Source organism: Mus caroli, chromosome 15 (genome assembly GCF_900094665.2).
Source record: "Mus caroli chromosome 15, CAROLI_EIJ_v1.1, whole genome shotgun sequence".
Lineage (NCBI taxonomy): Eukaryota > Metazoa > Chordata > Mammalia > Rodentia > Muridae > Mus > Mus caroli.
This window is the reverse complement of record NC_034584.1, coordinates 39,351,163-39,365,022: the sequence shown is the minus strand read 5'-3', so window position 1 is coordinate 39,365,022 and position 13,860 is coordinate 39,351,163. Positions and strand designations below refer to the sequence as shown.

The 13,860-nt window shown below is 39.8% G+C and overlaps 1 pseudogene across 9 annotated transcripts in view; it reads right to left on the bottom strand.

Moving 5' to 3' along the window:
• Positions 1-3,223: 3,223 nt before the first annotated feature.
• Positions 3,224-13,860, bottom strand: part of LOC110310532 — a 120,043-nt pseudogene continuing 109,406 nt past the window's right edge. For all 9 annotated transcript variants that reach the window (XR_003834982.1, XR_003834979.1, XR_003834980.1 and 6 more), the window contains one exon: positions 3,224-6,620. The product of XR_003834982.1 is annotated as a protein SMG5 pseudogene, transcript variant X6 (transcript). The remainder of the gene's footprint in view (positions 6,621-13,860) is intronic.

Genomic DNA, 13,860 nt, shown 5'->3' with positions numbered 1-13,860 from the left:
CATATGTATCAAAAGATGGCCTGGTCGGCCATCACTGGAAAGAGAGGCCCATTGGACTTGCAAACTTTATATCCCCAGTACAGGGGAACGCCAGGGCCAAAAAGTGGAAGTGGGTGGGTAGGGGAGTGGGGGGGGAGGGTATGGGGGACTTTTGGGATAGCATTGGAAATGTAAATGAGGAAAATACCTAATTAAAAAAAAGAAAAAGAAAAAAGAAAGAAAAATAAACCTAGAACACTCTTTAAAAAAAAAAAGGTACAAGTGCAATGAAAAGGTGTGTATGGGTGTTTGAAATGTTAAAAACTCACTAAGATACCACAGGCTTGAGCATAATAGTAGTTTAGAAAGCCGTTTTTCTTGATATCTAAAAGCAATCATAACATGTAAAATAGGACAGAAAAAAAATAAAGTACAGACATCTATAGTTCATATTGTGAAGAAAGGAAAGAAAATATAACTTACCAAAAGGAGAGATGCCTGTAATCCCAGCCCTTTGGAGGCTGAGACAGAAGGATTAGAAGTTTGAGGTCAGCCTGGCTTATGTTGTGGGGATTAGAGGAAGCCCTGAGTGAATGTGTATTGTTGGCATGGGAACATCCAAGTTGATGATGCAATGTGTAGATCCTATGAAAGTGCCAAGGATTTGGTCAGGATCAAAATGAAGAAGTCTTTGTTTGGTCCAAGTATAAGTATGTACAAATGATTAAGCACTTTGTGAGGGGTGAAAAACAAAACAAAACAAAACAAAACAAAACGAAACAAACAAAAAAAACTAGCAACTGCAGCTTCCTCTTCCTGGATGTTTACAGCCAAAGAGTGCTCACAAGAACATCCTATGATGACCTGCTAGTCCCTCCCACTGTACCTGAGGTTCCCAGGTGCAGAGGTAGTTAATCTTTCCGTCAAAGTGCACACAGCCCACCCAATCCCAGCTTCTCTATGTATGTGTCTTCATTCCCTTACCACTCCTAGTCATGTCAAGGTGCAAAGCTTTGCATGACACAGCATTATGGAGAAGCCCAGCGTAAACTACAGAGAAAGTGGCTGTATCAACAAAAGTCATATTCAAGGTCATTGTTGTGTGTGTGTGAAATTTATCTGCTTTGTTATTCTAAAGTCTTCTAGTGCCTTGAAGAAGGATGCTATGCTCAGGGCAAACTGGAGAGACAACAGATACAAAATGAACAAATAACTTTCTAATCAGTGTTCACTGATCCATTCATTGAAAAAAAAATGGATATATTCTTCTAGCTGGGCTGTTTTGTCCAGACTCAATGAGAGAGGAAGCGCCTAGACTCACAGAAATTTGAAGTGCCAAGGTGGGGAAACACCCAGGGAGGCCAACCACTCAGAGGAGAAGGGGATGGAGAATGGTAGAAGGATTTCAGGAGGGAGTGACCTAGAGGGGGGTAGTGAGATAGATGTAAAGTGAATAAGTAAAAAAATTAAATTAAAAAAAGAAAGGAAAAGGAAAAGAAAAAGGGTAAATGTGTTAGAAACTGTCCACAAATATAATAGACTTGTTGGAATTACATAGATAGCATATGCTGAAGGAGATGCTTTCAAAACTGGATCTAAGAATTTGAAGTTTGTTGGCTTGGAAGAAAAACTTCTTTCCTCAATATGTGGAGCCCTATATGTTCAATTCCCCTTGCCTGCAATACTATCTCTGAAAATTTATTCTAATGATCAAAAAATATGCATAAATTGTTTATATTACTTATAATGGGACAAAAATTTTTAAAAACAAATGTCAGAAATAGGAGAAATTATGTAAGTATTACATTCCTATAAGGAGGTCATTTTTAATATAAGTAGGAAAATTTTTACAATATCTTGGTAAAATATGTACTATATAATATTTATATAATATATAAAATGTTTTCTCTTTGAAGGTAAACAATTTCTAGACGACACTTAAGATCTTGATACATGTATATGTAAATTATTTTTAAAATTTTTTTGTCTTATTTTGAGGCAAGATCTTGGTATGTACCTCAGACTCTTCTCCAACACCCAATTCCCTGGCTTCTGCCTCCCAAGTGCTGGTACTAAAAGCATACACTATACTTAGCATATGTGTATATTTACTTACTAAAAAATATCTGCCCATTTATCATGAAAATAATTCAACATGTAACAAAAATCTTTATCATATGATTAATAATTTAATACCAAAAAGTTGGAAAAGAAAAACTACTTAAACACTGTTCAAAAACAAATATTCAAGGATAAAAATAATATAAGAATACAAAAGATAACTTGAAGTAGACTGAAAAGATTTTAATATGAGGTTGGAGAGATATTTTGATGGATAAAGTGCTTGATGTGCAATGATGAGGACCAAATATTGGATACCCAGAACCCATTTAATGTTACACACAGCAGTACATGAGATGGAAGGCAGAAACAGGAGAATTTCTGGAAGCTCACAGGCCAGCTAGCCTGGAGTATGCTATGACAAATAACAAAAGACCCTGACTTAAGGTCAAAGGTAAAGACTAACACCAGAGGTTATCCCCTGACACATGTGTATAGGATTTCATACTCTCATACATATGAATATGTACAAACATATAAAAGATTTCCATCCAATATCAATTATATGTATAAAAAAATATGTATTCAGAGGAAGCATAAGAAAATAAAATCAGAAGTGATAAGATTAGGGTGAGACATTTGAGTTTTCTTTTAATTTGCTAAAATTTCCCAATGAATATAGTAAAATACCAAGGCAGTTTAAATCTTCAGATAAGGGTAAAACTGAAAATTTGGTTGAGACACTGAATTACAGAGAAATAATAGGGACCTAGAAGTGAGGAAGAAGGTAAGTGTGGGTTTTCTCTACATATGAGGGAAGCAACTTGGCTGAGGCTGAATTTATGAGGAGGCCCATAGGAAAAAAAGGGCATGAATACCTACATAATGCCTGATGCTGAAAGAATATCCCAGTTGTTTCCTGGATTCCAGGTGGCGCAGATGGAGAACAGCTCCCAAAAAAATACCATGGAGTCAGTACAAAGCAAGGAACAATTCTACAACAATGAAAGCTGAAAATTTTTCTGCAAATGTAGGTTAAAAGGCTAGTAGTATTGTACCATGTGGTGTGTATTCCCAAGTTAACCAAAGCAGGATGGAACCTGTCAATCCTGGGAGCTATTAAAATCACCCTTAAGTAGACACGACCAGAAATATCAATAAAACTCATCACCTGCATCATGAAATTTTAGCTTTATATTTATTGAGTTTAATAGATGGAAGAGGAGTGACATCAATAATAGACATGGCCCCACCATAATAAAACAATATACATAAAAGTTGCATGTCACAAAACAGACTTGATTAAATCACAGAACATTCATGAAGCTGTATTTGGACACAGAAGTGATGTGTGAATTTGGTGCTTTGCCATAAGATCACTAAACAATGAGTTAATGTTGATTTTTTTTTTCCAGAGGAAGCATAATACAGAGCTACGATAAATAAACAGGAAGGCCTCAGAAAGCTCTTACACAACGACTGTACCTATTGGTAGACATAAATACTCATGTACACAATGCCTACCTCAGCATTAGGTGCTCACAAGAGAAAAGCACATTGAACTTGAATGATAAGCACTGGAAAGACAAGGAACAGGAATGTGTGAGCATGTCAACTGATCACCTTCCATTCTTTGTGGAAACTCAGGATGTTCTTGATTTCCACACCTGCTTCAGTTGCCATCCCCAGAACCAGTTGCAACGGGTATGAGAAATTTCTAGGATGTTCCAAACAGATGCCAGTAATGATTGTCACCATGCTGCTGGGATCCAGGGTCCCTGGTCTGGATGAGTCCAGCAGACTTTTGCAGAACTCAAGAATATTGTAGAGATCCCAGGCATCAGAGTCTGGTTTAGTCATCCTGGGCCTCACCAACCTCTTAGACACAAAGGACTGGCAGAGAATGTACTGATTCCTTCTCTTTAACTCATCCTCTAGGAAAGTGATGGCTGCCAAGGCCCTGCGGTCTTCCCATTTTAGGATGTACAGTGTGTCAACCACAATCTTGGGTATGATAAGAAAAAACTTAGCACTAGTGGCTAGTTTCTGTATGACTGAAAGATGCTCACAGAGGGCCCTGGGGTCAGGGAACAGGTAAGGGGTCAACACTGACCGAGTCTGGGGACCTCGAAAAGTCTTTTCTAGCAATGCCACTTCACGTTGTAGCCAGAGCTGGACTATGTCTTTGGAAAGCCTGAATCTTGGAGTTGTTCTTGGAAGCTGGTGAGGTGCACTTTCTGACCTTTCAAGGGTACTACTCACAAAGATACCCATCTTAGAGTCAAATCTCAAGAACTGTCCTGGGAGTCTTGTTGCAAAATGACCAAAGCTTCTGAAGAAACAAATACGCACTATAACTTCCTCCTGGTTGGTGAGTTGAGGTGGATCCTGCCCTAAGTCTGCCCTATCCTGGGACACTTGAGGAGGAGACTGTTGAAACAGGGCAATGTCCTCAGGGAGCTGAAGGTACTTGGGAGTATTTGGCCATTGACAGCTCTGCAGCAAGTCCTGGAGATGGTGAGACAGGCAAAGATCTGGATGCTGAAGGTCTCCCACTGAGGGCAACAGGTTCAGCAACACACAGAGGTGGTCCCACAAGCTACATACACTCCTCCAATGTGACAAGAGGAAGCTGTGATTGCTGCGGAGCCAGCTCAGGATCACCTTGATGGTAGGCAACAGTCCCTCTGCAGAAAGAATGTCCAGTTTCGATTGAGTGGTCTGGAGATTGTTTTGAGTGATTAAGGACCTCTGCTCCCAAGAGGAACCCATGTGGAATTCTGTCTCAGGAAAGCTGCTCATCTCACCTTCAGTGCCCAAGGAAGTGCTGACAGCTGGGCTTGGATCAGTTGGAGGTGTTAGGACATTATAACTGAAGACAGGAGCCAAAGGCGAGGCATGTTTTCCTTGGAGTTTTTGACTCAAAGGAGCTGGCAGGCTAGAAGAAATAGTTGTTTTCAAGAGATCAAGGAGACTGTCAGAAGGTATGTATGCCTTCAGTTTGCTTCTGGAACGAGCACACTTAGGTTTGGATGGACCTCCACTCTTCTGAATTTCGTCTGAATCCAAGGGCCCACTCCCTTCTTCATCCGTTGTATCAGAGTGTGATGTCTCACTGCTTGTGTCTGATTGTGCCTGGGAACTTAAGGATGAGTTTTCATCTTCGTCTGTCTCATCTGATTCACAACAGGAATGAAAACTGGCCTCAGTCTCTCTACAAATGCCAGACCAGTTGTGGCTTTTCAGAGAGTAGCTGTTTTGGAGCCCAGGAGATAGAAAATCTTGATGTTCCTTTCCAAGCTCTTTGTCCCAGCATCCATCTCTTGGAGTAGCCTCTTCTGAAGTCAGCTTCCTTTTCTGCAGCTCAGCCTGGATTCGTGTGTTCACATGTTGGACTAGATAAGAAAAAAGAGTCAGGGTGAAAATGACAGCTGGTTTTTGTTGTTTTGAGCCTGATTTCCTCAGGCTGTGCACATTCATGAGACAAAGAACCACCATGTGGAAGATGAGGAAGTCCGGAAGAAACATATAGCCTTTAGGAGGCTTATCTTCTATGGAAGCCTGGCACAGGCCAGATTGATATGGCCGGTAGGAAAGACAGAGACGGAAGTCATCAAGAACCAGTTGGCACAGGGCTATAAGCCTTGCGGCTTTGAATTTTCTCTTAGGCTGCAGGAGGCTCTGAAGGTAGAGGAAGCTAACCAGAAGCCTTTTGTTGTCCCAACACTGCCTTTGGCTATGAGTCAGTTTCCTTCCCTGGAACCTCTTCAGACAGCTGTACCTCTTTCCGGCATGATCATAGAGCCGTTTGAGGTTCCAAGCTGCTCCTTTAAAAGGCACTTCAGCGTAGAGGCAGCGCTGATAGTAGTATGTGGCTTCTAGATCATAATACTTACTCCCCATGAGAGCACCCAGTTGGTTGAAGGGCATTCCCATATTTGGGGCCACTGACAAGGCTCTGTAGTAACATCTTTCTGCCAAGTTCTTGGTGGCAAGGTCTAGGAACTCATGCTGATACCGGAACAAGTCTCCTAGGTATAGTAGGCAGCGATGACAGGCCATCCGGGCCCAGGAAGCCTCTTCTGCTGACGTGGGTCCCACTTTCTTACAGCCAATCAAGTGGATGGCACTGTGAGGCCAATCGATGTAGCTCTGTAACCTCAGTTCATAGTGGCCTTGAATGAATAGGAAGAGATGCTCATAGAACTTGAGGCCAGCCTTCAGGTGAGCCTGAAGGGGCTCTCCCCAGTGTTGGAAAGTGTCCATTTGTTTCTTGTTGGTCTTCATCAGCAGCATGATAATATCAGAGTATATTTTCCTCCATAAGAGCTCTTCAGCCTTCCTACCATAAACTACGGGATGGAGGAACATGAGTTTAATGCAGGATTGCTGAACCATCTCTCTGAGAGCCAGGACATGTGGCTTAAAAACCTCTTTGTGGGCATTTTCTTTTTGGAGGAAGAGATCCAGTCTCTGAGCTGCCAAGCAGACCTCCTGGTAGAGAAGTGTAGCCCTCGGGACTTCTTCCTGATTTCTCTCCATGAGGCTGATTATTTTTTGAGCAATGCTTACAGTGCTTCCTGGGAAAAGATTAAAACTACCTATTAGTGTTCACCCACAAAGACTGAAAATACTACCAACCAGAACAATGAAGTTGGAGGTATCGGATATGTTTATTCTCTCACTTATAAAAGCATTTAGTATCATGTTATTTACCTACAACCCCTTTTGTAAGTATATTTCCTTGGATGTCATTCCTATCAAAAAACAAACCTAAGGGGTCCCTTCTAAATGTATTTCTAATAAAAGAAAGTCAGAAGTATATGCACTGACATTAGCCTAAACAATCTAAGATGAATGGACTCCTTATGTGCATGTATAGGAGGGGAAAATGGTTTAGAAAATTATAATTATATAGACCTAGATAAATAAGAATTACTTGGAAAATGTGAAATACAAAGTAATATAACTATAGCTTTCAAATCTAAAATATTGATAAGATCCCCCTCCCATAGGAACTGAAACTCCTTAATTTATGTAATTTAAAAAATATAACCTTTGAATGATTGGTATAGAGAAAAAATGGTAATTAAACACATGTTCTAAATCTCAAGTTATGAAAGCTGGGGTGGTGATACATACCTGTGATTTCAGCATCCCTGGAGCCTGGGATATAGGGATAACAATATCAAGGTCAGCTTGGCTACCTTAGCAAGGCCCTGACTCAAAATAACAAGAAACAAAGAGAACTAGGTATATAACTCAGCTCTTACTGTATGCAAGGAACTATGTCCAATCCCTAAAATTAAAAAGAAAAAAGGTAACTAGACAACATTTTAACTGAGTAACTAAATAACCTTGGGTCCCAAGTAAAGCAGACTGATTGAATGCATAATGCATGCACTATACTATCCACACAGAAGGATAGAGCCAAGATAGCACACAAAAGGTCTTTGTGTCTACGACTAAAATGGGAAAAGCTGAGAGGAAGACTTGGACAGAATAATAGGAAACGATTTTGTAGAAAAGCAATAAATAGGCCGGAAATACAACAAGCAGCACCACAGCCTGGCAAACACCCAGAACAACTCAAAAGCTTTCACCAGGTAGAGAAACAAGGGCTAATCAGCTTTGTTCCCATTCTGAGCTGACTAGGGAAGGGGGACAAACCTACAGTATAAATATCTAGAGAAGACAAACCTACAACCTAGAATAGATTGGTATCTCTCCCTCCCCCTACACACACTCTCTCTCCCTTCCCAATTTCTCTACCTTCCTCCTTCTCTCCCCTGACACACAATTAATCTAAAAAAAATTGTGATATCAAACTATAAGAAAAAGAGTTCTAAGACATCTTCAAGATTTTACCTAAATAACTTTCTCAGTTAGAAAAAAGTAAAGAAGCCATAGATAAAATACCAACTCACAAAACAAAAGAAAGATTTCTAAACATAATGGTGCCTTATGTCATTTAGGAAAATTTTACTTCAATATGTCCAGACATGGTAGAAAACTCATCATCTTTAGCCTAATTTTTCAGTTTTAAGAAAGTTGAAATAAGCCCTTCTAGCCTGTGCCTTCTGCTGGGGGAAACTGCCAGCTAGTTTGCTCCCCTGAAGACACCACAGCTTGAAGCATCCCAGGAGTTCCTCTGCACACAAGGCAACTAGGTAACTGACACCACCATCTAAAGATCTCATAGGGGATCCAAGACATGCAGGGCAACTGAATCAACAGTCTGAAAGCCTCCCTGGAGTTCCACTACACATAGGAAAACAGAAACCAAGTCTGTAGACCTCCCCTGGAGAACAGCTTCACACAGGACAATAGCTTGACAGCTCCTCTGAAGACCCAACATTCTGAAGGCCTCTCAGGAGAAACCCTGCCTCGAAAAACCAAAAAAAAAAAAAAAAGGAGATCTACTTCAGACAGGGCAGGAGATCAGCAGCTTCTCTGCTGCTCTGAAGAACCCACAATCAGAAGGCCCCAGAGGAGATCTGCTACAACCAATGCCACAGGCCTACCAGGAGTCCTGAAGCAACCCAGTGACAAAAGAGGCAGGCTCCAGACACAGACACCTAGACCAGCAAACACTAGGGATAACCAGATGTCAAGAGGCAAGCACAAGAAAATAAAAAACAAAAGCCAATATATGGGGGCACCATCAGAACTAAGTTCTCCTACCACAGCAAGCACTGAACACACCAACACAACTAAAAATCAGGAAGCCAACCTAAAATCCTATCTCATAAAGATAATAGAGCCCTTTAAGGAGGATATAAATAACTCACTGAAGGAAATACAGGAAAACACGGGTAAACAGGTAGAAACCCTTAAAGAGGAAACACATAAATCCCTTAAACAAATGGAGGAAAACACAATCAAACAGGCGAAGGACTTGAATAAAGAGGTCCAAGATCTAAAAGTGGATGTAGAAACAGTAAAGAAAACACAAATGGAGGCAACCCTGGAAAAGGAAAACCTAGAAAAGAGTTCAGGAATTACAGATGTAAACATCACTAACAAGAGATAGAAGAGAGAATCTCTGGTGTAGACGATACTATAGAAGAGACTGACACAACTGTCAAAGAAAATTCAAAACATAAAAAACTCCTAACCCAAAATATCCAGAAATCCAGGACACAATGAAAAAAACAAATCTAAGAATAATTGGAATAGAGGAGAATGAAGATTCCCAGCTCAAAGAACCTAAAATTGTCTTCAACAAAATCATTGAAAAAAACTTCCCCAACCTAAAGAAAGAGATGGCCATAAAGGTACAAGAAGCCCATAGAAGACCAAATAAATGAGACCAGAAAAGAAAATCCTCTCATTACATAATAATCAAAACACTAAATGCACAGAACAAAAAATCCAGGATAGCAAAAACTATTCTAAACAATAAAAGAACTTCTGGGAGAGTCGCCTTCCCTAACTTCAAGCTGTACTACAGAGCAATTGTGATTAAAAACTGAATGGTATTGGTAAAGTGACAGGTAGGTAGATTAATGGAATAGAATTGAAGACCCATAAATGAACCCACACACCTATGATCACTTGATCTTTGACAAAGGAGCTAAAACCATTTCAGTGAAAACAAGACAGCATTTCCAGCAAATGATGCTGGTTCAACAGGTGGTCAACAGGTAGAAGAATGCAAATTGATCCATTATAATCTCCCAGTACAAAACTCAAGTCCAAATGGATCAAGGACCTCCACATAAAACCAGATACACTGAATATAATATAAGAGAAAGTGGGGGGAAACACAAACACATGGGGACAAGGGAAATGTTCCTGAACACAACACCAATGGCTTATGCTCTGAGATTAAGAATCAAGAAATGGGACCTCAAAAAATTGCAAAGCTTCTGTAAAGCAAAAGGACACAGTTTATAGGATAAAACAGCAACCAACAGAAGGGGAAAAGGCCTTTACCAATCCTGCATTCAATAGATGACTAATATCCAAAGAACTCAAGAAGATAGACTCCAGAGAATCAAATAACCCTATTAAAAATGGGGTACAGAGCTAAACAAAGAATTCTCAACTGAGTAAGATCAAATGGCAGAGAAGCACTTAAAGAAATGTTCAACATCCTTAGTTATCAGGGAAATGCAAATCAAAACAACCCCTAAGACTCCACCTCACACCAGTCAGAACAGCAGATGTTGTTGAGGATGTGGAGACAGAGAAACACGCCTCCCTTGCTGGTGTGATTGCAAGCTGGTACAACCACTCTGGAAATCAGTCTGGTGGTTCCTCAGAAAATTGGGTATAGCACTACCTGAGCACCCAGCTATACTATTCCTGGGCATATACCCAGAAGATGCTCCAACATGCAATAAGTACACATGCTACACTATGTTTATAACAGCCATATTTATAATAGCCAGAATCTAGAAACAACCCAGATGTCCCTCACAGAGGAATGGATACAGAAAATGTGATACATTTACACAATGGAATACTCAGCCATTAAAAACAATGAGTTCCTGAAAATTGCAAGCAAATGGATAGAACTTGAAAATATCATCCTGAGTTAGGTAACTCAGTCACAAAAGAACACACACATTACGCACTCACTGATAAGTGAATATTATCCTTTCCATATACAGTCACCAAACCTGGACACTATTGTGGATGCTGGGACGTGCTCGCTGACAGGAGCTTGGTGTGGCTGTCTTCTGAGAGGCTCTGCTAGAGCCTGACAAATACAGAGGTGAATGCTCGCAGCCAACCATTGAACTAAGCATGGGGTCCCAGATGAATGAGTTGTAGAAGGCTTTGAAGGAGCTGAGAGGCTTTGCATCCCCATGGGATGAGCAACATTATCAACCAGCCAGGCCCCCCAGAGCTCCTAGGGACCTGACCACCAAGGAAAGAGTACACATGCAGGAACCCATGACTCAGGCCGAATATGTGGCAGAGGATGGCCTTGTTGTACATCAGTAGGAGGAGTGGCCCTTGAGCTTGAGGGTATTTGATGCCCCAGTATAGGTGAATGCCAGGTAGGAAGCTGGGAGTTGGAGGGTGGGTGGAGGAGCACCCTCATAGAGGCAGGGGGAGGAGAATGGGATAGGGGGTTTCTGAAGGGGAGACCTGGAAAAGGGAAAATATTTGAAATGTAAATAAAGAAAATCCGATAAAAAATAAATTAAAAGGAAAAAATAGAAAGTTGAAATAATACTTACAAATACTGCTTTGTCTGCTAAGTTCTGCAAAGAACAGGGAAATGCATTGACTGTGGATCACAGCAACCATTGATTTCCTTTTATTATGCACAAAAAATGCTGCAGCACTCTACGCATTTAGGCATGAATCCATGAAGCTAAACTATAATTTCTCACAAATATTTCCAAGCCCAGTAATTACCAAGGATTGCTCATTTTACCTGAGTGGATGTGAATCAGACCTGGCTCCTGCACCACGTTAGGCACTGTCACACTAAAGGTTACATCTGATTCTTCTGTGCAAAACCTCTATCCTCCTTTGCAAACTTTAGGAAAAGTTTCCCAGCAGGCTTACTAACAGGAGGCGATGGGACAGCGCTGTTCCTACTGAAGTCATAGGCAATGAAAATTCCCCAAACCTGATGTTTCCTGATCTAACGCTCATGAAATCTCAGGGTCTTCATTATAAAATGGATAAAATTAAACCCCTACAATGACATGAGTCTAAATGAGACTCTCATAACCCACCTTTGAACTCACCTGTAAGCTGAACTCCTAAAGTGTATATCTGCTCATTCTTCTGGGTTCCTAGACCTGAATTTCATATAAGGTTACCAATGCCTTCTAAATACAGTACTTAACCTAGGCCCCCATATCAGAACTACAGAAGTGGCATAGGCTGGGTTCACAGGAGGTCTGACTCAGGATGCTTACTTTGGTAGGTAAGGCAGAATCAGAAATGACTCAGATAACAGAAAGCAAAGCAGACTAAAGTTAAGTTAGAAAAGTGTCACAGAGCCAAGCATGGTGGTGCACACCCAGGACTAAGGAAGCTGAGGCAAGAAAACTTAAAGACTGAAGCCAGCCATATCTATATAATGACTTCAAGGCTAACCTGGGCTACATGGTGAGAACTTGTTTGAGAAATTCAATCATACTTCCATAAACTTACAATGAAAAATACAAAAATGAAGGAAGTAAAATGTTCTATTTATACCCAGGATTCTAACTCACATCTGTATTCCTAGTACTTGGAAATAGGTAGGAATATCAGGAGTTTAATGCTAGCTGCAGCTACATCCCTAGTCCAAGGACAACCTGTGTGACCCTGAGAGACTCTGTGTCAAAAGAAACAAAGAAAAAGGAAAGAAAACTAGCCAAATACATCAATTTATAATAAATTATAAAGAAATGAAACAATTATAAAAGAATTAACAAAAATAAATACAAATTTATACCTTAAAAGTTATAAAACTTTGTTGAAATGAATTAAATAATTGAATGGGAAGAAACTCATAATTACAAATCATAAAATTATGAGACAGCAATATTCTCCAGATTATAGAGATTCTATATAAAGAATATAGATTCCATATAATCCTATTAAAATCCTTGCTAATATTCCTTTAAGAATTCTAAACCATATACTATTTTCAATATAAAATGGTATCTATACAAGGTTAGCGATATAGCTCACTCCTAGAGCTTGCCTGGCGTGGTAAAAGCCAGAATTTGATCTCTAGCATCTACTCCCCCCACCTCTGAAGACAATTAAGGGGAGAAGAGAAACTAAGAAATTAGTGGACTTATAATTACTATTTTCAAAGTTGCAACAAAGCTCTAATAATTAATAGAAAAAGAAAAGTGAAGAAATAAAAGCTTATATTTAAAATCCATTTATTTCATCAAGAATGTCAGATAAATCAATGAGGAAATAATCATCGTCTTTTCAACAAATGCTTCTGAAATAACTGGATATCCACTTTCACGAGAATACAGCTGGACCCCATTTCTTAGAACTGACAGGAAACTAATCAGAATGTATCACAGACTATAAGAGATGAAACTTTAAAACTGTGTGAATAAAGTTGAGGAGAAAAGATCTTGTTATATTTAGGCAGAATTTTCTTAGACATGACACCAAGAGATGAGACCATACCCAGCTCTCCCAAGGATACTCCCATTAAACTAAAAAGTAGCTTCACTTTCTGCCCTACAAGAAGAGGATTTATTGTCACCTTAATAGAAAGATTAAGATCAATCATTGTCAGGTGTTCTGAATTTCACGATGGCTGCATGAAGTATGTACCTGACTTAGTGAAATTTAAATGTTCTGAAAACTTCATGGAAGCTATTCTGGTGATATCAAAATACCATTCTCTAGCACTATGGAAAATACTTGGTGCTATAAAATAAGAAAATGTTTTATTTGTTTTTGGGCATTTAAGATAACACAAAAAACAACCTGGAACCAGGCCAGAGAGCTCACTCAGCAGGTGCTTGATACACAAGCTTGAAAGCCCAACTTTGATCCACAGAATGCACTGAAGGTGGATGGAGGGAATGGATGCCACAGAGTTGTCTTCTGATGTGCACATATACGTGGTGCCACATGTGCGCGCGTGCGCGCACACACACACACACACACACACACACACACACTCACATCATACACATACACACAATGAAAATAAATAAAATAAAATTTAAAAGAATACATTTTTTAAACATCTGGAAACCTCATAAATACAATTTATAATACATTGTCATTTCTGTATAGTTTTAAACACTATACAGCAAAGTTTCTTCCACAAATGCCAAGTATTTTGCTTTTTAAAAAGTGAATATGGTAGGGGGATACACTCCC